Below are 22,540 nucleotides of genomic sequence, written 5' to 3'. Positions count from 1 at the left end.
GTTTAATAAATGCTTATTGCTTTGCCTTTGTCTTTTAAAGCCCAGGAAATTTAGTTGCTTTTTATTCATGTATGCCTCTATATATTGTTTTTATGGACTTTCTAGAAACCTTCAGATGACATAAAATCCTCAGGGCTATAGCCATTGCCAGGAATTGGTCCATCTATCCAGATTACCTTTCAATTAGAGCTTTAGAAAACATGCCTTGGCCACTAAGGGGGTGGGAGCATATGATACTTCATCCTTGAGACAGGTCTAACCACCAGAGTCACACTTCTTGGTCTTCAAGCCACATTCCATGGCTTGCCACTCCCTGACATATTTATTACAAAGGGCTCTGAAGCAATTTGGAACTCTGCCCCAAAAGTTGCTAAATTGTGCACATCCTTTGACCTAGTATTACTATTCTAGGCCTCTTCCCAACAGGGAACAAAGAAAAATGAAAAAATGAAAAGGATTCAATTGTACCAAAAATTATAGCAACTTTTTTCATAGTAGAAATGGAAATGGAAATGGAAATCAAGAGGGAGTCTACCAACTGGACAATGGCAGAGCAAATCACGGTACCTGAATAAGATGAAACATGATTGTGCCATAAGAAAAGACAAAAGGAGCATTTTTGGGGAAAAAATCTAGGAAGGTTTGTATTGAACTGATGCAGAGTGAAATGAGTAGCACCAGGAGAACAATGTCTGTATAGCAGTCCGTCCAGCGGTTGCTATATAATTTTTCTTTGTGGGATATAACTTGAGAAGGAGGAAGGAGCCTGAGGAAGATGGGTGATAAATCAAGACACACAGACAAGTTAATTGATATTGGGAGCGGCGCTGGCCCCTGATAATATTTTCCTTAGAAAATTAATTAAAGGAAAATATGAGAAATAAGAGAACACGTGGAGGCAAGAATTCCGAGATAGAAAGCACATGGCCAAGAGTGGCACTAGGAAAGATAAAGAGAGATAGAAGGAAGAACTCCAAGGTTGCAGGAATCAAGAGAAAGAGCAGCGCCCCTCACCCCAGCATTTATTGTGGATTGAGAGGTGACCAATGAATAAGTAACATAGCACCTAGGTCTTAACATTGGTTGAATAGACAATGACACGATCAGAGTAGGTGGGGATTCACCTGACATGCTCTTTTCAGAGGAATGAGGTTTGACCAGGTAAGGGCTAAGCCTTTGTGGCTTAGGCCCAGTAATTCTCTTGCCCTTAGAACTGCCTATACATTGATGATTAACTGCTCTGATCAAGTATTTAATACATCAACCATACTTTCATGCCTGGTATGTTACAGTCTGCAATATATAACAAGAATAACAATAACATGTAACTATATGTATAATCTATAAAAACAAAATATAGCAATAATAATAACAATGTAAAGAAACAACTCTGAAAGATTTAAGGATGCTGATCAGTGTAATGAACTGAAGAATGAACTTGCTACGCGACTCCTGACGTAGGTAAAAGATTCAAGACACAGAATGAAATATGTTTGGGCATGGACAATGAAGGAATTTGTTTTGCTTGATTATGCTTATTTGTTATAAGGGGTATAATTTTCTTTCTTTTTTCACGGTGGGAGAGATTAGAGGGAGAGAAAATATGTTTTTATTCATTGAAAATAAGATAAAATTAAGACTTAAAAACTCAAAAAGGCTCTTCTCTGTCTCTCTCTGTCTCTTTCTATCTGTTTCTTTCATTCTCTGTCAAGCCCTGACTTCAAACTTTGAGAATAACTTCTCAGCAAAACCAATTACTCTTTACTCCAGTTACTCTGTGGCTAATTTTTTAAAAAAGAGATATTTTAAATGAATTTTTAATAAAATGATTGCCAGACTTTTTGTGCCAATTTTTGGCTCTGGCAAGTAATGTCAGCTGAGACAGGAGCAAGCTTCATGATTTAGAGGTTGCTTTTGATGTCCCAGGGGCTCTACCTTTCTTCAGATCCAAAACCCTTCATGGGATCATTGGACTAGAGTGTCAGAATTGGAAGGAATTTTAGAAATGATCTCATCCAATCAGCCCTTTTTACAGATAAAGAAACTAAAGGGTTTTTTTTGGGGGGGGGGCGGTTGTATTATTTTATTCAAAGATTCAAAAACAATAGAAAGCTTTTTAAAGCAAGAACATCCTACTTCCGGTTAAGATGGCAGCTTAGAGAAAGCTAAAGCTCAGATCTCCGGAAAACCCTTCCCAACCGATCTCAAAATATAAGCTCCTAAGGCGCCGAAATTCAAAACGATCAACAGCACAGACCCTGGGAACCCTCCTCCTGGACCTGGACCCGGTTCAAAAGGTACGGCTCCCCTCAAAAGCCAGAACCCGAGATCACTCGGACCTCAGGGGTAGGAGCGCAGAGTCCAAGGCTCCCGGAAGCCGCAGCCCGCCGGGCTCAGAGAGCAGAACCCTCAGGGCCTTCTACCCGAGTCCCAGTGAAAGTTACTGGCTGGGGCTTCCCCTGCAGAGAGCTGGTTGAAACAACAGCAACCCTCAGGGCGGACAAGACAGCCTCACGGGCTGGATCCTGCTATCCAAGTCTCAGTGAAAGTCCTTGCCCTAGAGCTTGGGAAAGCTGCAGCCCATCCCCCCGCAGGCCCACGAAACAGCCTCACGGCCAGCGATTCTGAAGGCAACTTCCTGAAAGCGAACTGGGGGGAGAGTGTGGCCTCGTGGTCCGACCCTTCCATTCCAGCTCCAGTGAGGCATATTCAGTTTAACCCAGGGAAAGCTCTTAGAACCAACATCTGCCCAGGACTAAAGCCTCGGATCACCAGAGATAAGAAAAGCTAATCCTCCACATTCAGAGATGACAAACTCCACAGAAGCACAGAAGCCCCAAAATACCAAGAAAAATAAGAAGAAAGGGGCGACTTTGGACACATTCTATGGAGCCAAAATACAAAATACAGAGCAGATAGAAGAAGATATACAAGAAAATTCTCCAAAATCTTCCAAAGGAAATAGAAACTCTCCACAAACCCATGAAGAATTTGAATCAGAAATGACCAAAAAGATGGAAGCCCTCTGGGAGGAAAAGTGGGAAATAATGCAAAAGAAATTCATGCATCTACAAAACCAGTTTGACCAAACTGTAAAAGAAAACCAGGCTTTAAAGCAAGAACTAATAAAGCAAAGCCAAAACACCAAGAAATTAGAAGAGAACATAAAATATCTCACCGACAAGGTGATAGATCTGGAAAATAGAGGGAGAAGAGAAAATTTAAGAATAATTGGACTCCCAGAAAAGCAAGAACATCCTTTCCTGGAAAAGAACTAGTGGAATTATAATTTTGTCTACCTTCAATTGGGTCATTGAGTGACACAGTGAATAGAATGCTAGGTCTGAAATCAGGAAGACCTGAGTTCAAATGCAACATCAAATGCAACATCAAATGCAGCAAATACTAGCTAGATGGCCCTGGACAAGTCATTTCAACCTTTTCCCTCATATGTAAGATGAACTAGAGAAGGAAATGGCAAACTACTCCGATATCTTTGCCAAGACAACTCCAAATGAGGTCATGAAGTGTTAGATACAATTGAACAATAAATTCTCATTGAAAAAACTAGGCTACAAATTAAATGCAGAGTGAGGAAGACAGGAACATTTTGTGGCATAGTGGGAAAAGAAGTTCAAGATTTGGAGTCAAAAGATCAGGGTTTGAATTATGGCTTAGTACTGACCTTGAGTAAATCAGCCTCCCTCTCTGTGCCTTGGTTTCCTAAAATGCAAAATGAAGGGTTTGGATTGAATGATTTCTAAAATGTCTTCCAGATCTAAAGCATGTGACCAATATAATTAGAAAATTAAATGCTTTATATGCATAATAAATATTTGTTGAATTGAATAGAATACAGTATTCTCTTCTAGGTTTACTTAGAAATGTGACATTTAGAGAGGGAGTCAGAAAAAATACAAATATTCTTCATTTGGTCTCAGGTAGAAGGGCTGAAGACAAGGAGTCAATTTTATTCTAGAATTATAGAAGCTTGGAAAGAATTTAGAGTTGATCTAGTCTAATCCCCTCATTTTATAAGTGAGAAAATGAGGCCATTAATGTCACACAGTATTAACATTTACCAAAAGACATATAAATATTAAGTCCCAAAGTCAGAATTCAAACTCATGTCTTTTGACTAAAAATCCAGTGCTTTCCCCCATTACCACATTGCCTCTCCTATCTCAGGCTTTCTAATGAGAACCCAAAGGTGATGATAAAGAATGACAACTCTAGCATGCACAAAAGATCAGATACCAGTCAGGAAGGTGTTGATGGGGACGGTATATAGTTCCCTGGGTGAGAAAAGCCATTCTAGAACTTTCAGACAACATAGGGACTGACTGAGGGCAATAGCAGAGGCATAGTTTGGCTAGGCAGCCCTAAACTTGTCTGTGAATGGGAACCAAGTATATTTAACTCTGAACACCAGAAAAGGTATAAAGGAAGGTGATTAGAGGATGCCTGAGCTCTCATCTAGACTTTAATTTTAATCTTTCAAGGAAAAATGCATTTATATGCTTTGTTATGCATTTATATAGCAAAGACTCTCCAGCAAATACCCAAACATGGGCATTAGTAAGATTTCTGGTGTTTTTCCCTGAAAAGTTAGCTTTTTTGTTAACAGAAAGGAGGGATATATTAGTATAGTACTAATACTGAGAGTGATATGTGACTGCATTTTTGTTGCTTCTCAACATTGATTTTATTTCCATTGTTGTTATTTGTTAGTCTCTTCTTTCTGTTCTCTTTGTCCCTTCATTTGCTTCCCATTTTACACTAAATTCTTCTTATTCATTATTTCTTTCAACACAGTAATAACATTCTACTTCAGATGTTCAGAGAGGACTAGCATTTCTGGTGTGAGGGCTTGCTGAATGTCTTAGACATTCCCCTGCCATTCCACTCTCTGTGGCTCCAAGAAAATGTACTACGTGTACTGGTCATATCCTGGAAAAACTGTCTCAGCAGTCTAGCTAAACCAGGTTGAGGATAACTGTCAGTCCTCAAATCTTTAGGTGAGCTGGGGGGAATGCATATTGTAAGGGTTGTTAAAAGGGTTGGACCAGTGTGGTTGCCAGGAATTTAATTAATTCCAAAGAGATTTATTTACAATTTATTTACAAATTGTAGAAAGAGTGAAGTAAGAAATCAGAGAGAGGATAAGGTAAGATATCTAGCCTAAACACTAAGCTATTTCTCTCTGGTCCCCTGGCTCAACCCAGGCAGGGGAGTTTAGTCCTCAACCAGATAGGCCTTGGCCCTTATAGCCCAGGACCTGGGGAAGTCTCTTCAGAAAAATACAGCAGTTAAGAGTCAGCTTTTCCCCTTCCACTTGTCAGTCCAGTCAGGAACAGGATCTCAAGTCCAGTCAGCAGATCCTTCTGCCCCTCTTCACCAGCCTCAACTCAAAAGCATGAAGAATAGAATTCCTTTAGGAAGTTGTCACTCCCTTTTACAGACATTTTCTTTAAAAAAAAAAAAGACATTTTCTCTTGTGTCACTTCCTGTGTCTTCCCCTACTTTTACGTCTACCAATCACAGTTTACACTGTAGGACTGCCCAGAAGGCAGTCAGTCGATTCTGATTCATCACCCACTACCACCCATGTGGGTCATAGACCTCCCACTCAATGATTAAGTGGGATGTTTATACTTTTGGTATTTAGATCTAAAAATGGGCAGATCTCCATACTCAACTTTAAGTAGGGTATTCTAAAAATAGTCAGGGGTTACGATTTAATCTTCACAATCAGGGGAGAGCTAATTAATTTCATTGTTATAACCAGGGGAAAGTTAAATTTAATCCTCACAATATGAAAATTTCCCCTGGCATGGAATGCTTAGAACTTGGTTAGACCTTGAAGGTGACAAGGTCATCCATTGCATCCTGGGCCATCACTAGTCATCTTGTCTTTTTTCCAGTCACTGGACTTTGATGACTCTGGGAAATCAAGGGATTAAGAGTTTGAGACTGATGACTTTGTGCAATTCTGCCTTGCTTAAATCCAATTCATGTGCAAGTTGAGACATCACTCTCATGATGTCCTTTGTTCTCTTTGAAAATAAAGGATGAACACAACATTCCACTATTTTTCTACACCACAGTTTGTTCAATCATTTACCATCTTTGGTAATTTTGTTTTGACTTTTAAAAAATCACAAATAGTGCTGTTAGGAACATTTGGGCTTTTATGGCTGCCAATAACTTCCTTGTTACTGTATTAGGTGGTTTCTTTACTGGGTTGTTTATGGTAATTGGAGGTGCTGGGTAAACACACTGAGAAATAAAGTAATGGGAAGACAGAATTCTTTCCCTTTTCCTCCCCTACCAACTTCTGCTGTCCTTTTCAGTTGAAATCAAGCTGAGATCAGAATGGGTAAGGTGACTGAAATTTTAACAGATAACTCACTCTCTAAAATACTAGAAACAGGGATTTTTTTTACATTATTTTTTTTATTTGGTCAATTTCAAACATTATTCCTTGGTTACAAAAATCATTTTATATTCCTCTCACCCCTCCCCCAACCCCTCCCATAACTGATGCACAATTCCACTGGGTATTACATGTGTCCTTGATCAGAACCCATTTCCATGTTGTTGATGTTTGCACTAGGATGATCATTTAGTCTCCATCCCCAATCATATCCCCCTTGACCCAAGTAATCAAGCAGTTGTTTTAATTCAGTGTTTCTGCTCCCAGTTTTTCCTCTGGATGTGGATAATGTTCTTCCTCATAGATCCCTCCAAGTTGTTCAGGATCACTGCATTGCCACTAATGGAGAAGTTAATTACATTCAATTTTACCACAGTGTATCAGTCTCTGTATATAATGTTCTCCTGGTTCTGCTCCTCTCACTCTGCATCAGTTCCTGGAGGTCATTCCAGTTCCCATGGAATTTCTCCACTTTATTATTCCTTTGAGCACAATAGTATTCCATACCAACATATACCACAATTTGTTCAGCCATTCCCCAATTGAAGGGCATCCCCTCATTTTCCAATTTTTTTTTGCCACCACAAAGAGCACAGCTATGAATATTCTTGTACAGGTCTTTTCCCTTATTATCTCTTTGGGGCATAAACCCAGAAGTGCTATGGCTGATTCCATGGATTCTAACAACAAACTTTACAAGCTTTACTTTTACTTGAATCTTTACAAAAGATGAATGTTTTCTCATCACAGGCAGCATGGCTAGGGGTCAGTTCCCCATTAACCTGTGAGGTTCAGACATGAGGTTAAGCTAAGAATAATTATTCATTACACTAACCAAATACACAATCAATCAGAATTTCTTAGGAGATAATCAACAAAACACTGTTGCCAAGTTGGGGGGGGGGGGAGTCAGAGTGTAGAATCAGCACAACCCTGTTTTAAGTTTTATTTCACTATCAGGCTTTCATTTTCTAATGTTTCACTAAGATATCTAAGACTTTGCTTAGGCTTCAATTAGCAAAACAAATCAGTGAAGTAGAACTTGCTATCCTCTCCCTGAGAGGCAATGAATATACCTGCTGTCTCTGGCCTGTACATGGAAGTGGGGGAATCCAAACACAGTTTTGTTAGAAGTTTTATACCTAAAAGAGGAGTCTCATCTATGATCTTTTATCTAAATGGGTGCATAGGAATCCTTAAGTTTAATTTTGTAAGTAGTATCTCTTAGTAATATTCTGGGGGGATGGAGTAGGATATCTATTTCAATCCTGTGGGCATTTTGCTCTTATCTATTTTTTGTGGAGATGGGTAAGAGTAATAATCATAACACTTCCAATAATAAGGGATGTTAGTGAGAGAAGTCACACAGAGGGGGGGTCTGAGTGGGTGTTTCTATCCTTCCTGGGGGCTGCTTTGCAGTCCCCGGTTTCCACTTGTGACCATGTCAAACAGTGTGGATTTGATGGCTCCCGGCAATATTTTAGAGGAAATTTAAGGCTCCTTTCAGTTCTGATATTCTCTGATCTCTGATTCTGGGTGAGGCTTTTGAGTCAGCATCAGCCTTCAGTCAAGATGCATGTGGGCTAAGATTATGTTTAGAGTTATTAAAGTAAGGTTTAGGGTAAAGGTTGGGCATGATGTTAGGGTCAAGTTTAGAGGTGGAAGATAGGTTTCCTTTCACTTGCTCATTTTTCTCCATTTCTCCTTAGCCAAAGTGATATGGAATGATTCCTCCCCAATCCTCCTAGAGCACTGCTGTCTAGAGCTCATAGAAAGACAAAAGAAGTACAGGTAAGAATGGGGAATCTGGAAGTACTGTGGCTAAACATCACATTGGCTGCTGACCAGGAGGACTGGCTGACCCTTGTGGATTTAGGTTCCCCTAATCCTCCTCTTCCCAAACCTATCAAATGGGCAAAGTCACAAATTTCACAGACTTCTCAGTTTCATTAACTGGACACATCCTCAGCTCTGGAATTTAGGGCAAGAGCCTTATTTCTGATCAACCAAAGAACCGAAGGGCTAAAAGAAGGCTCAGTATTATCTGAAAGGGAAACACACTGGCTCTATGACTATGAGTTTACTTAGAAGTTTGATGCCTCAGTCAATTGTGTAAGACTACAAATCATGAGTGCTGATTTAATTTAATTTTGTTTTGTTTTCTTTTGAAACCTTCCATCTCGGAATCCATACCCATGTATTGGTTACAAGACAGAAGAGTGGTAAAAGCTAGGCTGGGGTTAAATGAGGGTTAAGTGACTTACCCAGACTCACACAGTTAGGAAGTGTCTGAGATCAGATTTGTACCCTGTCTCTTGGTCTGGCTCTCTGTCCACTGAGTCACCTAGCTTCCCCCTTTAGAACTGAGGTGATTAAAGGGTCAATCTGTCAACAGAGTTTGGAGGTGAGAGAGATTTTAGAAAAAATATAATGAGATCCTTTTTGAACATGTGGCATCTGATACACCTTTGGAATATTTAAGATGTCCAGTTGTTGTTTAGTCATTTCAGTTATATGTCATGCCCAACTCTTTATTTATGACCCCATTGGGGTTTTCTTGACAAAGACACTAGAATGGTTTGCTATTTCCTTTTCCATCTCATTTTACAGAAGAGCTGAGGCAAATATGGGAAAGTGACTTGCCTGGGGTCACACAGCTAGTAAGTGTCTGAGACCAGATTTGAACTCAGAATGATGAGTCTTCCTGACTCTAGGCATGGTACTTTACCCACTGGGCCCCCTAGTTGCCTACATGTCCAGTAAGCAGTACAGGACCAGATGGAATTCAGGAGAGATTAAGGATGGATGTATAGATTTGTAGGGCTTCTGCATATTGAATAGAGAGGAAGAGAATAGGGCCTTTGTGCTTTTGAAGGACACCTTTGATTAAGAGATTGGACAGAGATGATGATCCTGCAAAGGAGACTGAAAAAGAGTAGACAAATGGCAGGAGGACACTCAAATGAAAACAGTGTCATAGAAGCCAAGAAAGAGAAACTATAAAGGTACAGAAAGGTATAGATTAATAAGACCTGAGAAAATTCTATTGGATTTAGACCACTGGCACCTTTGCAGCAGTTTCAGTAATAGAGAATTAAGAAGTCTTGAAAAGTGAGTGAGAATTAAGGAAATTAAGGAAATGAGTATAGAATATAGAGTCTAGGAGTTTGGCAGTAATGGGAAGAGATATAGGATGTTGACTTGAGGGAACAGCCAGGTCAAGTGAATTTTTTTTAAGGATAGAGTAGATTTGGGTATGTTTTTATGTAGGAGGAAAGAATTCAGTGGGAATGGAGAAGGTAGATAGTGGGAGTGACCCATGGTAACATTTAGCAAGAGTAAGACAAGGGGGCAAGGGATTCCAGGCTAGCTGATAATCTATGGTTCAACCATAGGATCTACTGAGCTACCACAGACTATGAAATGAATGGAGGGAAACCAGAATGGAGGTGATGACTTGGGAGAGAAGAGGGAGTAGTGAATATATTTAGGAGAAGTGACACAGAGGGAGAGAAAGGATAGGACAGGATGTTCAAAAAAGAAAAAATTTTAATTTCTAGATAATAGTGGTAAAAAAAAATTGGAGCAATGAGATTAAAGGTATGATCAATCCTGTGTGTGCCTAAAGTGGAGTAAAGATGTCATGGAAGTCAGGGATGATGAACCAGAAGATCAGGGTGTTCAAGGAATATCAGAATATTTGTTAGAGTCCTCAAGCTTGAAGAGAGGAAGTTGATGTTCAGCTGATTCTGACCCTTTATGACTTCATCAACCATAGTTATCCATGGGGTTTTTCTTGGCAAGAATACTGGAGTGGTTTGCCATTTCCTTCTCCAGTGGATTCTTCTGGAGGGCAATCAGAAGTTGTGTGACCCTTTAGTGACTAGGGTTACACAGTTAGGAAGTACTTGAGGCTGAATTTACACTCAGGTCTTCCTGGGTCCAGGCCCAGGCCTTTTAACCACCAAATTGCTCCTATAAATGTAAGTATAAACATCAAAAGAGAGGATGCTGAGTGATAATGGGAAAGAGTCAGTCTGGAAGTGAAGTAGGGAATCAAAAGTATGTTTACCGCATTGGTGGTATAGTGGTGAACATAGCTGCCTTCCAAAAGTATGTTTACCTCCTCTTACTGTCCCAGTTCTTGAGGAAAAGAGCACCACATACGTAAGAGAGTGGTTAGGAATGAAGTACTTTTTGGACAGACCCCTGTTTCTGATTACTTGAGATGATAGAATATGAAGTGAAGAAATCTTGGTTCAAGGAAAGTTAATAATAGAGCAAGAGTTCCAAAGAGCATCATGGAATGAGAGGGCTGAAGACTGCAGAGGGGCAGGGTTGAGGTGGATTGAGATGAGAATATAGGGAGAAAGAATATGATTATACATATTAGACTTGCCCTACTTTTAAAAAGAATGTTTTTTTAGCAAAACTTTGCAAAGGAATGCCAGACTCTATTCCTGACTTTTAAGAAATATTGTTACCATATTCCCACCTGCCATTCACTTCCTGCCCTAAATGCTTTTTTTTTGGTTCCAAATACACATGCTCTTACTCTTGTCTCTGCCATACTGCCTCCCATTTCCATGTCTGACACAAATATGGGGTAATAGTGGTGCCATTAACAGAGCCAGAGATGGACCTGGGATGGATCAGTTGCCTCCTTTCCCATCTCTGCCTCCTCTGTTCCCAGGTGGAGTTAATATTTTCAAGGGTTATCTCGATGTCTGGATGCTAATCATCTGAAGGAACTGGCCCAAATCTTCAATCTTCCACTACCAAGAATGTGGTCCTCAAGCATCATACCATGCCCCAGTGAGACTGCTTCTCCAATCCCTTCTCTCTCCCTCACCCATCACCATCCCATTCCTCATCCCCATCCTCTATCCAGTTCTACCTGTCCTCCAGATGACCTTCTATCTTTCTTTCTGCAGACAAATGGGATTGAAAATGAAGGTGATGTTAGACTGCAAAGACTCGTGGAAGAATCTAGATGAAATACAAGAAATCTTCATGTTTTTTAATTCAAAAGCTTCAGATCTGTCATGATGAGGACAGGGGAGGGGAGCAGGAAATATCAATGGAACAAAGCTTCAGCCCCATAGATCTTCACAGCAGCAGCTATGGACTCCAATAACCATGGCCAGTCTACACATCTTCCACTTTCCATATGGGAAATCACTTTCTGCATTGTGACTTATTTCCTGTCCTCTATACTGTCATTTCTTCTCCCATACAAACTTCCTGCTGCCCAATGTTCCCTCTCTGGTCTAGTTGCCTCCATCAGTTTGTGTTCTGAGGGGTACATGAATTCTTTCTCCTCCCCCAACATAGGCTTAATAATTGAAAGGTCTCTGGCAAAAATTCTGCAATATAAATTAGCATAATATAAGTGCCCAAAAAAGGCACAAAGTGTTATAACAGATTGGAATAGAGAAAAATCACTTAAGTCTGGGGGTATCTGGAAAGGATTTATAGAGATATTATGGGTCTTGAAAGATGGATAAGCCTCCAACAGATGGATATTGGGGATTGGAGATGGGGGTAATGGCAGCAGTGTAGAGCAGGAGTTTGTTTCAGACACAGAAGATTAGGTGAACACAGGACAGAAAAATGTACAATTGTTTGAGGGGACAGTTGAGTATTCTATTTTGGCTGGTGTGTACTGTATGCAAAGGATAGTAATATGAAGTAAAGATGAAAAAGAAATTGTCACTAGAAGCTTTCTGGAGTCTGGACTTTACTCAGGAGATAATCAGGAGCTCTTGAAGGTTTTGGAGTATGGGAATGGTGTGATCAGATATAACATTAAGAATTTTACCTCTGTAGGGGATTGATTAGGGAGGGAAGAGGCAGAGTCAAGAAGAGCAATTAAGAGGCATTATAATAGCTTAGAAAAGAGGTAATGAAATCCTATGAAGTTGGTACTATGTGACTGGAGAGAACAGATGGATGAGATATGGTAGAGATAAAATGGAGAGATTATTAGATCATAGGGTGAGGGAAAGGGAAGGTACCTTGGAGGTTTCAAAACTAGGTGTCTTAGAAAATTGTGGTGCCATTAACAGGGTCAGAGTAGTTAACAGGAAGAGCAGGTTTGGGGACATGAGCAAGAGTTCCAAAGGGCACCATGGAAGGAGAGGGCTGAAGTTTGGCAAAGAGGAAGAGAGAATGTCAGAGCTGGAAGGGATCAGTTCAGACTTGTCAATGGAGGAAACTAGGACCTAGAGAAGTTACATGATATGCCCAAGGACAGAATCATATGGTGAGTTTGAAGTGACACCAAGTCATCCAAGAGGAGAGGTCTAGCCTGAAGTCGGGAGTTGAAGGAAAATATAAGAACCAGAGATAGAGATTTATGAGTTGTTGACATAAGAGTGATACCAATTCATAGAAGTTGATGATAATGTGTAAGTAGAAAGGTGTAGAGAATGTACAATATAGGTTTTAGTTAGAGAACAACCTTTATTTTACTAATCACAAAAAAAGCATAACATGCAAAGGATTTACTGGAACCCATTGACCAGATGCAGAAAGATAAAACATTCAAATAGCCCATTGAAAATGGTAAGTTTAGACCAGGAGGCAACTAGGTTGCTCAGTGGTTAGAGTTCAGATCTAGCCTCCAGACATTTTCCTAACTACCCTGGACACTTAACCTCTTGCCTGACTGCCTGTCAAAAAAATTCACCGGAGAAGGCAATGGCAAACTACTCCAGTATCCTTGCCAAGAAAACCCCATGGATAGTTATGGTCCATGGGATATCAATGAGTCAGACTCCAGAGAGAGAACTGATGAACTCAGTGTATAATTTTCTTGATTTCTTTAATTTTTTTGCATGACTTCACATGTAAAAAAAATAACATTATAAACTTCTCAAAAACATCCTTATAGTTAGAAAAACTAAAACTAAACTGACCCTTCATAGGGTTTTGAAGGACACAGGATAGGTGAGCCTTATAAAGAGGAAGGGGGTAATAAAGGCATCAAGATCTGGAGAGAACCCCAGTATGTGGTTGATGATTAAGCAGCCTATGTGGATATATGATATAATTTTGTGGTTGGTGGCCAATTGGGCAGCTGCCATGTAATGAGGAATGAAGGTGAGGAAGGGATTGAAGCAGTGAGAAACACTGAAAAGGGGGTTGGATGTCTCCGAAAAACATCTTGGCAGATTCTCCTGGGACTAGTACTGGTTCTATTTCTCTTTGCCCTGCTATAATCTCTGAAATAAAGATCTGGAAGGGAGCTCAGATATGGTCTAATCTGGCACAGAACAGAGGTGTGGGGTTGATATTCGACCCTGAATTAGGAGCAGCAAGTGAACAGAGAAGTTGCAGAGAAGCAAAGGAAGTACTAAAGAAGGGAAACTGTTCAAATTTATAGAGCCAGTGGCAAAGCCAGGAGAAAAGCCTGTTCCTCTAGAGCCATTCCACTTCTTATCTCCTTCCTCTCCCCATTTTTGCCAGTATATTGTCTCCTTTTTAATTTTCTGATTGGGCTGTTCTCTTTCCCATTATGACTGAATATGAATTCTCCTCACATTCTCCACCATCTCCCTTCTTCCTCATCTTAATTTAACTTTCTGTCCAATAGGATTGAGTTTGCATTAGAAGCCACTGACTTTACATCATGGATCAATCAATCAACAAATATGTAGGGGGAAGTTAGGCGACTCAGTGGAGTGAGAACCAGCCAGGAGACAAGACAGGTTCAAATGTGGATTCAGGTACTTCCTAGTTGTGTGACCCTGGGCAAGTCACTTAACCCCCATAGCCTAGCCCTTACCACTCTTCTGCCTTGGAACCAATACACATAATTGATTCTAAGACTGAAGGCAAAGATTAAAAAAAACAAACCCAAATATGTATTAAGAACCTACTATGTGCCAGGCCAGGTGCTAGAGATTCAAAGACAAAAAAAGAAACAGTCCATGCCTCTTAGGATAGGTGAGAATACCTGGATCCCAGAAAAACAAACCAAATAGATGAGCACTTAGCACAGAGTGAGAAAGACTCTAATCTTTCATTCCCCCCCCCCCCCCCCCCCGGGAAATCAGTCCTTTATTAAGTTTTTTGGGAAGAAACCTAGCTGGGAAGCCAGAAACTTGAGTCCCTAAGAAGACTGGTTGGTGACTATGGTGTCTTATACCCTCTCAAAGTATGTAGCTGAACATTGGCAAGAAGACACCTTTTTTGCCTCCCAATTCCTGAATGGCTTCAATCCTGTTTTGATCCAATGCTGCCACAGCCTCCCAGACAATTTTCTAGTCACCAACGACATGGTAGCCCCTATCCTGGGACCAGATACCAGCCTGTAGGCAGAGCTAGAGGTGAGGGATTCAGTCTACTAGATCCTTAGGCCCTATACTGTTGGTCTTTACCCCTTTCTCCAGTTCTAACTCTATAAGAATATGAGTATCTACAGTAGGAAGTACCCACATAGATAGGGCACAGTAGATAAAGTACAGGCCTGGAGTCAGGAAGAGTAGGTTCAAATTTGGCCACAGACTGTCTACCTGTGTGACCTTGGTTAAGTCACTTAACCCTGATTACTTAGACCTTGCAGTAATTCTTAGAATTAATATTAAGATAGAAAGGTATGGGTTAAAAAAAATAGAATATGGGCATCCAATCTTCAATTAAATTTGCCAACTCTCTTGAATTCACAGAGAACATCTTGTTCCTACCTGATAGATATTTTAAATCTATAATGCCAAAAGCAGAGGGAGCAGGGTTAGGTTGGTGAGAATCTCTATGTAATCCCCCTTTAGACAAATTGAGAAGTGCCTGTTTTTATCCAGAGAATGACCACATCTGTTCTTTTTTTTTTTTAATAGTACAATGATGAGGCTGCTCATAAATTCATTCAAAGAGACCATAGTAATTTGCCATCATTTTGAACTGGAGGAAGCTTTCCAGAGCTGATCTAACAAGGCTAACCATTGCAAAAAACAACTGATTTAGGGATCCCATGAGAGCCAGCATGGTGGACTGAAAAGAGAGTTATCTCTGGAGACAAGAAGTTTAAAACTTATTCTTCACGCAAGTGCGTGTGTGTGCACACACACACATACTAGCTGCATGACCACAGGCCAGTCACGTTCCCATTAGTGCCTCCAGGCAACTCCAAAGGATGCTGAGTTGCAAATTGCTGATGTGTATCATGGAGGGATCTCCATGTTGGTAAAGCCACAAGTCTGGCTCTTCACCTATACTTGTTGACATAGCCTAGGGCTGGTCCTCTTTAAGTTTACTAGTTTTAGTTTGTAGGAAGCTTAGGAGAACAGAGATCTAGTCTTAACTCTAATTAGTTAGGTGATTTAAGGTAAGTTCCATCCCATTTGGATACTCAGTTTCCTCCTCCATAAAATGAATAATCCCAAAGTTCCCTTTCAGTGCTGCCATTCTAGGATATAAATCTCTGACTAAGGTTATTTCAGTAATAGTAATAATAATAATAGCCAACATACTTATTATGTGCCAGACATTGTCCTAAACCCTTGATAATTATTATCTCATTTAATCCTCACAACTCTGAGAGGTAGGTGCTATTATTATTCCCATTTTACAAATAAGAAAAATGAGGTCAATTGGGTTTGCGACTTTCCCAAAGTCACACAGGTAGAAGGCATCTAAGGTCAGATTTGGACTCCAGCCTTCCTGACCCTAGGTCCACTGGGCCACTTGGTTCCAAGTTATACTGATTCTTTCCTTCTGAGTCTCCTGGAATTGGACTTCATTCAACTGGAATATCTAACTTTAGTTCTTTTTGTTCTTTTAGAAAGGTTCTCTATACCTGGTGGATCATAGCCTGCTCTCAGGCCTCTCTCCTGGCCTCATCCATGGGAACCTCAATTCATGGCTTCCCCAATGACTCTGCTATACCAGCAACCAGATGGTGGGCCACTGGTGCCCTTTGCCATCCAGGTGGGAAGGGTCATCGGGGAGAGGAGTTGTGTTATGGAAGGGAGTAGGAGAAAATGATGTATGTAAATGCATTATATAAATGTCTTATGATGCTATCCACTGCTGAAGTCTTCTAGAGGTTTGGAGGTGACCTTAGATCCTCAAAGACTATATGAGTAGGACATAAGTGGTCCCAGGAGCCATCAGATAACAATTTGGGGGAGCCTCTCCAAAGAGGTGCCCAGCAACTCTTTAAAAAACTACTTACTAAGGCACCAAGAGGATTACAGTCTCCATGGGAAATGGGAATGCCCATATAGATGAAATCCCAGATTTTCTGAAAAATCAAAATCCTTTTATTTTTCTTTAATTTTTACTGAAAATTTATTTTTAAAATGTCTTTAAAAGGAAGAAGATGGTGATAAAATTTTGGGATGTATTGTGTGGAATGAACACTGAATTGGAAGCCAGAAGGCCTGAATTCTATTTCTGATTCTGCTACTAATCCCTTCCCCTCCCCTGGTTTCTCTCTTCTATTCCATGAGGGGGCTGGATGAGAATGTATTTGAGATTGCTCCTAGCTCTGAATATCACATGGTTTTATGACTTGGGGAATGACTTTGTTGGCTTTTTGCGATGACCCTAAGGTTCAGAAAATGTTTCTTTCATCTGTCTCCATCTCTCTGTTATCCATTTTGCTCTTTAGCTCAGCCAGACTCCAGGTCCCAACAACCCTTGCCAGTCTTCTTGCCAACTGATTCAAAGGAGGACTGACTTCCGGCCAAGACTTGGGTTTGCAATTCAGAGTTCCTCATTCATGAGATGGTCTCCCATGTGCTCTCCACACACTTCATTTTTGAAGCTTTTGCCATAGCCACCATGTGTCAGCTACCCACGTGCCATCCAATCTTCAAGGTCAGGGTTATGACAGATTCTTCCATTTTCCCTGCAAGCCCCAACCCTCTCCCCCATATTTCAGGGACTTTCATGAGGGTCCAAACCCTTCATTTTATAGGTGGGAAAATTAAGACCCAGAGAGGTAAGTAATTTGCTCAAGGTCACCTAGAGTGTAAGGGGAAAAGCCAGGATATGAACCTAGATTCTTGAGCTCCAAATTCAATACCCTTTCCATTTCTCATTTTTCTTTTTCTACAGCTACTCATCCCCCATTTTCACTATACATTTCACATCAATACTACAGCTTACACAGACTTCTTTAGACCTGGGGGCCTCACTGATAAGGTGAGAGAAAAGGGAAAGGTGGTGACCCAGGGGTGGGATATCTGGGCCTGGTTTGTGGAGACAATGAAAAGGTTGGAGATGTCAGAGTGGGAGAAGAATCAGGAGACTAAGAGTCTAGAAAGGTGAGTGGGGAGTCAGGGGCAGGATTCAAGGATGAGGGAGAATCTGAATATTAAGGAATGGGAGAATTGGGGGCCTTCTTAGAGAGAAAGTTGGAAGTGGAGCTATCTGCAGCTGGAGATAAGTAAACAGAGTGTTATGAATAGCAATTCAGAATGCAAATAGATCCAGAGACTGTAGGAATATTTTCTGTCTTTTTTCTTCATGTTGCGAGTGAGCAGTTGCAGTTGTGTTTGACTCTTTGAGATCTTATAGGGGGGTTTTCTTGGCAAAAGTACTGTAGTGGTTTGCCATTTCCTTCTCTAGCTCATTTTATAGATGAAGAAAAGAAGGCAAACAGGGAGAAGTGACTTACTCAGGCTCACACAGTTAGTAAGTGTCTAAGGTCAGATTTGAATTCCCAAAGCTGAGTCTTGACTTCAGGCTTGGCGCTCTCCCCACTGTGCCACCTAGCTGCTCTCTGGAGGAAGTAAAGAAGACTAACAATGAGATGATGAAAAATTTTCTAAGGAGGTGGCACATGAGCTGAACTTTGGAGGAAAAAAAAGCATGAAAGTGGGATTAAACAGAGCTGTGCTGGGTTGGAGAGAGCCTGGAGAGTATATGATTGGCAATGATTATCCCCCACAAACCACAACAACTAACTTTCAAAAAAAAAAAAAAAGCAGAAACTCACATGACACATTTTAAAGTTTAAGTAGCAATATTAACATTTTCTCCATCACTTTCTTAAGTCTAGACAATCAACAAAACAATAAATCAAACCCTGATTGGTAACATTTTCCTTTTTCCAAGGCATGAAAGCTCACTAAAAGTTTAATAATTAACTCTAGAATGTGGGAATTTAATGAGGATGACACTGGAATAGACCAGAGAATTTGTGAACCTGGTTGTGTGAATGCAGAGGAGAAAGACCTGAGAGATCTTATGGAGATTACACAAAATTTGGGAACTGTTTGTATATGGGAAGGAGGAGGGCAAGAAGAATGGAACTTTGGTTGAATAGAAGGAACTTTTCCTCAACAGATAGAAGGGGAGTTTGGGAGGATGGGTGGATTTGGGTGAAAGGAGGAGGGAACGATGTATCCAGGAAAAGAGACTGGTATTTACTAGTGAATCAGACAAGGAGGGAGAATAGGCAAGAGGGTGGTCAACAGTGTCCAAAGCTGCCAAGAGGGAAGGGGACTGAAAAAAAGGTCACTGGATTTTGCAACTCCAAGACCTGTAACATCTTAGAGAAAGCAATTTCAGTTGAATGGCGATGTCAGAAGCTAGGTTATGAAGAATCAGAGAGTGTGAAGAAAGGAAACAGGCAAGGAGTGATTTGCATCCCAAAGCTAATCCCAGTCTATAGCAAAATTCAATAAATCACTGACTCTCTAGGTCCTCTGCAATTGTGGTCCCCTCCTGAAAGCTACCACTTCCAAGCTTCCTTCCTACACCGAAGAACGATCTCTCACCAGTGAGAAGTCACATATGACCAGGACTTCTCACTGAAGGCCAGGCATCCCTACTGAAATAAAGAAATCTCTGCTTCAATGTAGTTTGTGCGGATGGGAGAGAGGAAAAAAATAAAAAATAAAAAAATTATTCCTCCTTTGGTCTATTCTTTCTGCTACACTGCCATCTGCAGGTATCTGGACTAAACTTCTCTTCAACGATTCCCCAGTTGCAGCTGCTGTTGTAGTAGTTTGTTTACTCTTTTAGCTCACAGACCCAAGGGCTATCTCAGCCCTTATGTGTCTCAGAGTCAAGGGATAGAAAAGTTCTTAGAAGATAAAATGGACAATTTTGATTACATAATATTGAGGAGGTTTTTCACATACAAAATCAAATGCAGTTAAAATGAGAAGGGAACAACAGGGAATAAAAGAGAAAAAACATCCTTGCAGCACATTTCTTTGATAAAGATCAGATATAAAAGATGTTCTGATCCTGTCCTTAGCCCATGCAAATCTCCCTATGGGAGCTTAATGTAGCAAAACTCAAGGGGAAGTCTGGGGCTGGTACTTTTTGTATTTCCAGCACCAAATTCCTTTCTCTCCTACTGTTATGAATCCCTTATCTTCCCTGCTAGACTGTCATTTCTTTGAAGGCAGGGATTCTGCCTTACACATCTTTATATTCTCACAATGCTCTGAATGAATGTTTGTGGGATGAATGGGAGCAGGGAAGCAAAGATGGAGTGCTTGGAGTCTTGGGGGAATAGGAGGAAGAGGCAAGAGTTATAGGTGCCTTCTATTCCAGTTGGGGATGGTGTCTCTGCTTCATTGCAGTCTATAGCTCTAGGATGCCAGGACTTTCTTGAGTTGGTAGTCAGAGGGATGAAAGTCCTCACCTACAGTTCCCTCTGCTTGCCCCACAACTTGGCTGATCAAGGGTCCAAGGTCTTGCCAATTATCACTATCTCGATGATGAACAGTAGATCTGGGATGCTGTGGAAAGGTGAGGATAAGGACCTATACAGGTCTGAGACCCCCAGAGACCTCTCAGTACCCCACCCCACACACTTTATACTCTGTGACCTCTAATTCCTCTTAGAGATTTAAATTTTGGTACTATCTCCCACTCTTCATATGTTCTATTTTTCCCTTCTTTGCCTGTGTCTATTGTCTAATGTCTGTTTCTATTGATGGAATCATCTTCCTGGACTCTCAGGTTTGTAATGTCATTTGTCTTTGAATTTTCCTTCTCCCTCTCTCTCTCCCCCATCCAATAAGGCACCTAATTCTGTTTATTCTTCCTTCAAAATATCTTTCATAATGATCTCTTCCTTTCTACTTCTTGCTGCTAGAACCCTTCAGTCCCCTCTCACCTAGGTTGCTTCATAATTGGTTTCCCTCCCTTCAGTCTCTCTCCTCTGCCAGTCCCTCTTGTACATAGTAGTCAGATTAATCAGCCTATTTCCCTGTTATTGCTCAAGTGCCTACAATGGCCCCCAGTTTCCTTATTATTTCTTTGATTTTTCAAGTACCTTTGTAATCTGGTCCCATTTGAAATCCCATTATCTACAGAAAGCCATTCCCAACCCCTCTTGAGTCTAGTGCCCTTCTTCTGTTAACACACACACATATATATATATATATATATATATACATACATATACATATACATGTGTGTGTATCTATAAGTTATGTATATAACTTGATTTGTACATCGCTGTTTGCATGTTGTCTCCCCATTAGATTGTAAGCTCCTTGAGGGCAGGGACCATATTTTGTCTCTTTTTTTAATCCCCAAGGCTCTGCAGAGTTCCTGGTACACAATGGGCTATTAATAAATGCTAATTGATTAGTTGGTCTCAACCATTTCTGCCATTGCCACCCAAAGTGTACCCTGTACTCCATTCCAACAGGATTATTCTCATTTACTATACACACTAGTGTTATCAACTTGAGACCTTTCCCTCAAAACAACTGGACTAGTCACTTTGCCTCTATTTCTTTACTTATAGAATAAGGACCAGGTTAAATAATCTGTCCAGACCAGCTTGCTCACTGATTAGTGGATCAACCCTCTTTAGTACTGGGTACAGAGTAGGTGTTTAGTAAATATTTGTTGACTGTCTCAGATATCATCAGTATCTACTACCCAGAGGACAACTCAGTCCTTGAGGATTCAGAACTCCAGGCCTGGGTCCAGGAGATCTTCATAGAGAGCTTTTTGGGCCAAGAAAGCTCAGGTATAGGCTTTTGCTCTTAGCACCCCAGTTCTTCCATCTCTCCCCAGAACCCATTCCTCTCAGGAATAGATATCCAGCTCCTGTAGTTCTCAATTCCTTCCTTGCTCTACCCCTCCAGGTGTCCCTACTTGCCTGGAGACCCTGCAGGACCTGGTTCATTATCTTACTATTATTATTTTCAACTGTTCTGCTCAACATGCTGCAGTCAGCAGTGGACAGATGAGCTGACCCATAAACATCTTCCTTTCTTTGGGTTCTTGAGAGGATCTGGTTACCATTGAGCTGAGTTCCTGTGAACTCAGATCTTGGAAGAATGGAGGTGGTGGTGTAGGATTTGATAAACCTTCTAAGAACTCAAGACGGGAGTGGGAGTGGGTTTTGAAGATGATGAGTGACTTGGAACTGGGGAAAGAGGCTTCTTAGGTCCCCTGAGGGGTTGGGTGTCAGTTTGACTTCAGTGCCTAGGTACCTCCATGAAGCTCCCACCACCTGTAGCCAAGGGCACTGCAGACCTTCTGGGAATGCTGGGAGATGTCAACACAGCTTGCTCTGCCCTGATACTCTTCTAGGGTATCAGTGACCAGGACAGAGAAGTGGTGAGCCAGGTTGCCAAGTAGTGTCTGACTGGGGCTGGAACCTGAGCAGAGGGATCTCAGACTGAGAGGCTTAGTCCTGACCTGATTCCCAGATGGGTGAGGCCAGAGTGTGGGAGAGTTGGGAGTTCAAGTTTGGGTGGGTTACACAACACAAGGGAGAACTGCAGATACCTGGGTCCCACCTGCTTCTCCACTGTCCCCAGAGGCTCCTCAGTACCTACCCACATGTGCATTCCACGGAGGAGGCCCCCAGACAGAACATAGCTGCCTTCCAGAATCATCTGGTCCAGATCTCCAGGGACATCCAAGAGCAGAACAAGGGCCTAGAACTTCCTTTCCTGTACCTTGACCCTCTCCAGATAGAGAATAGCATTACTATCTAGCAGAACCCTCTCTCTACTCCTACCCAAGAGAAAACAACAGCTTGTCCAACATCATAATTATATGATTGATCAGAAAACCTGGGAATCTTGGGCCCTAGTTTCAATCTAACCCTAGATTCCAAGCATTCCAGCTTTGGATCTGGAAATTCCAAACTTCTATCAGTTTCATATC

At 41.1% G+C, this 22,540-nt stretch overlaps 1 pseudogene; it reads left to right on the top strand.

The window, feature by feature from the left end:
* The first annotated feature begins 10,828 nt into the window (after window positions 1–10,828).
* Window positions 10,829–22,368, top strand: LOC100014744 (polyunsaturated fatty acid lipoxygenase ALOX8-like; annotated as a pseudogene).
* The last annotated feature ends 172 nt before the right edge of the window (window positions 22,369–22,540 follow it).

The sequence above is a fragment of the Monodelphis domestica genome, chromosome 2, assembly GCF_027887165.1.
Source record: "Monodelphis domestica isolate mMonDom1 chromosome 2, mMonDom1.pri, whole genome shotgun sequence".
Lineage (NCBI taxonomy): Eukaryota > Metazoa > Chordata > Mammalia > Didelphimorphia > Didelphidae > Monodelphis > Monodelphis domestica.
The sequence above is the reverse complement of the archived record's forward strand: the minus strand, read 5'-3'. Positions and strand labels throughout refer to the sequence as shown.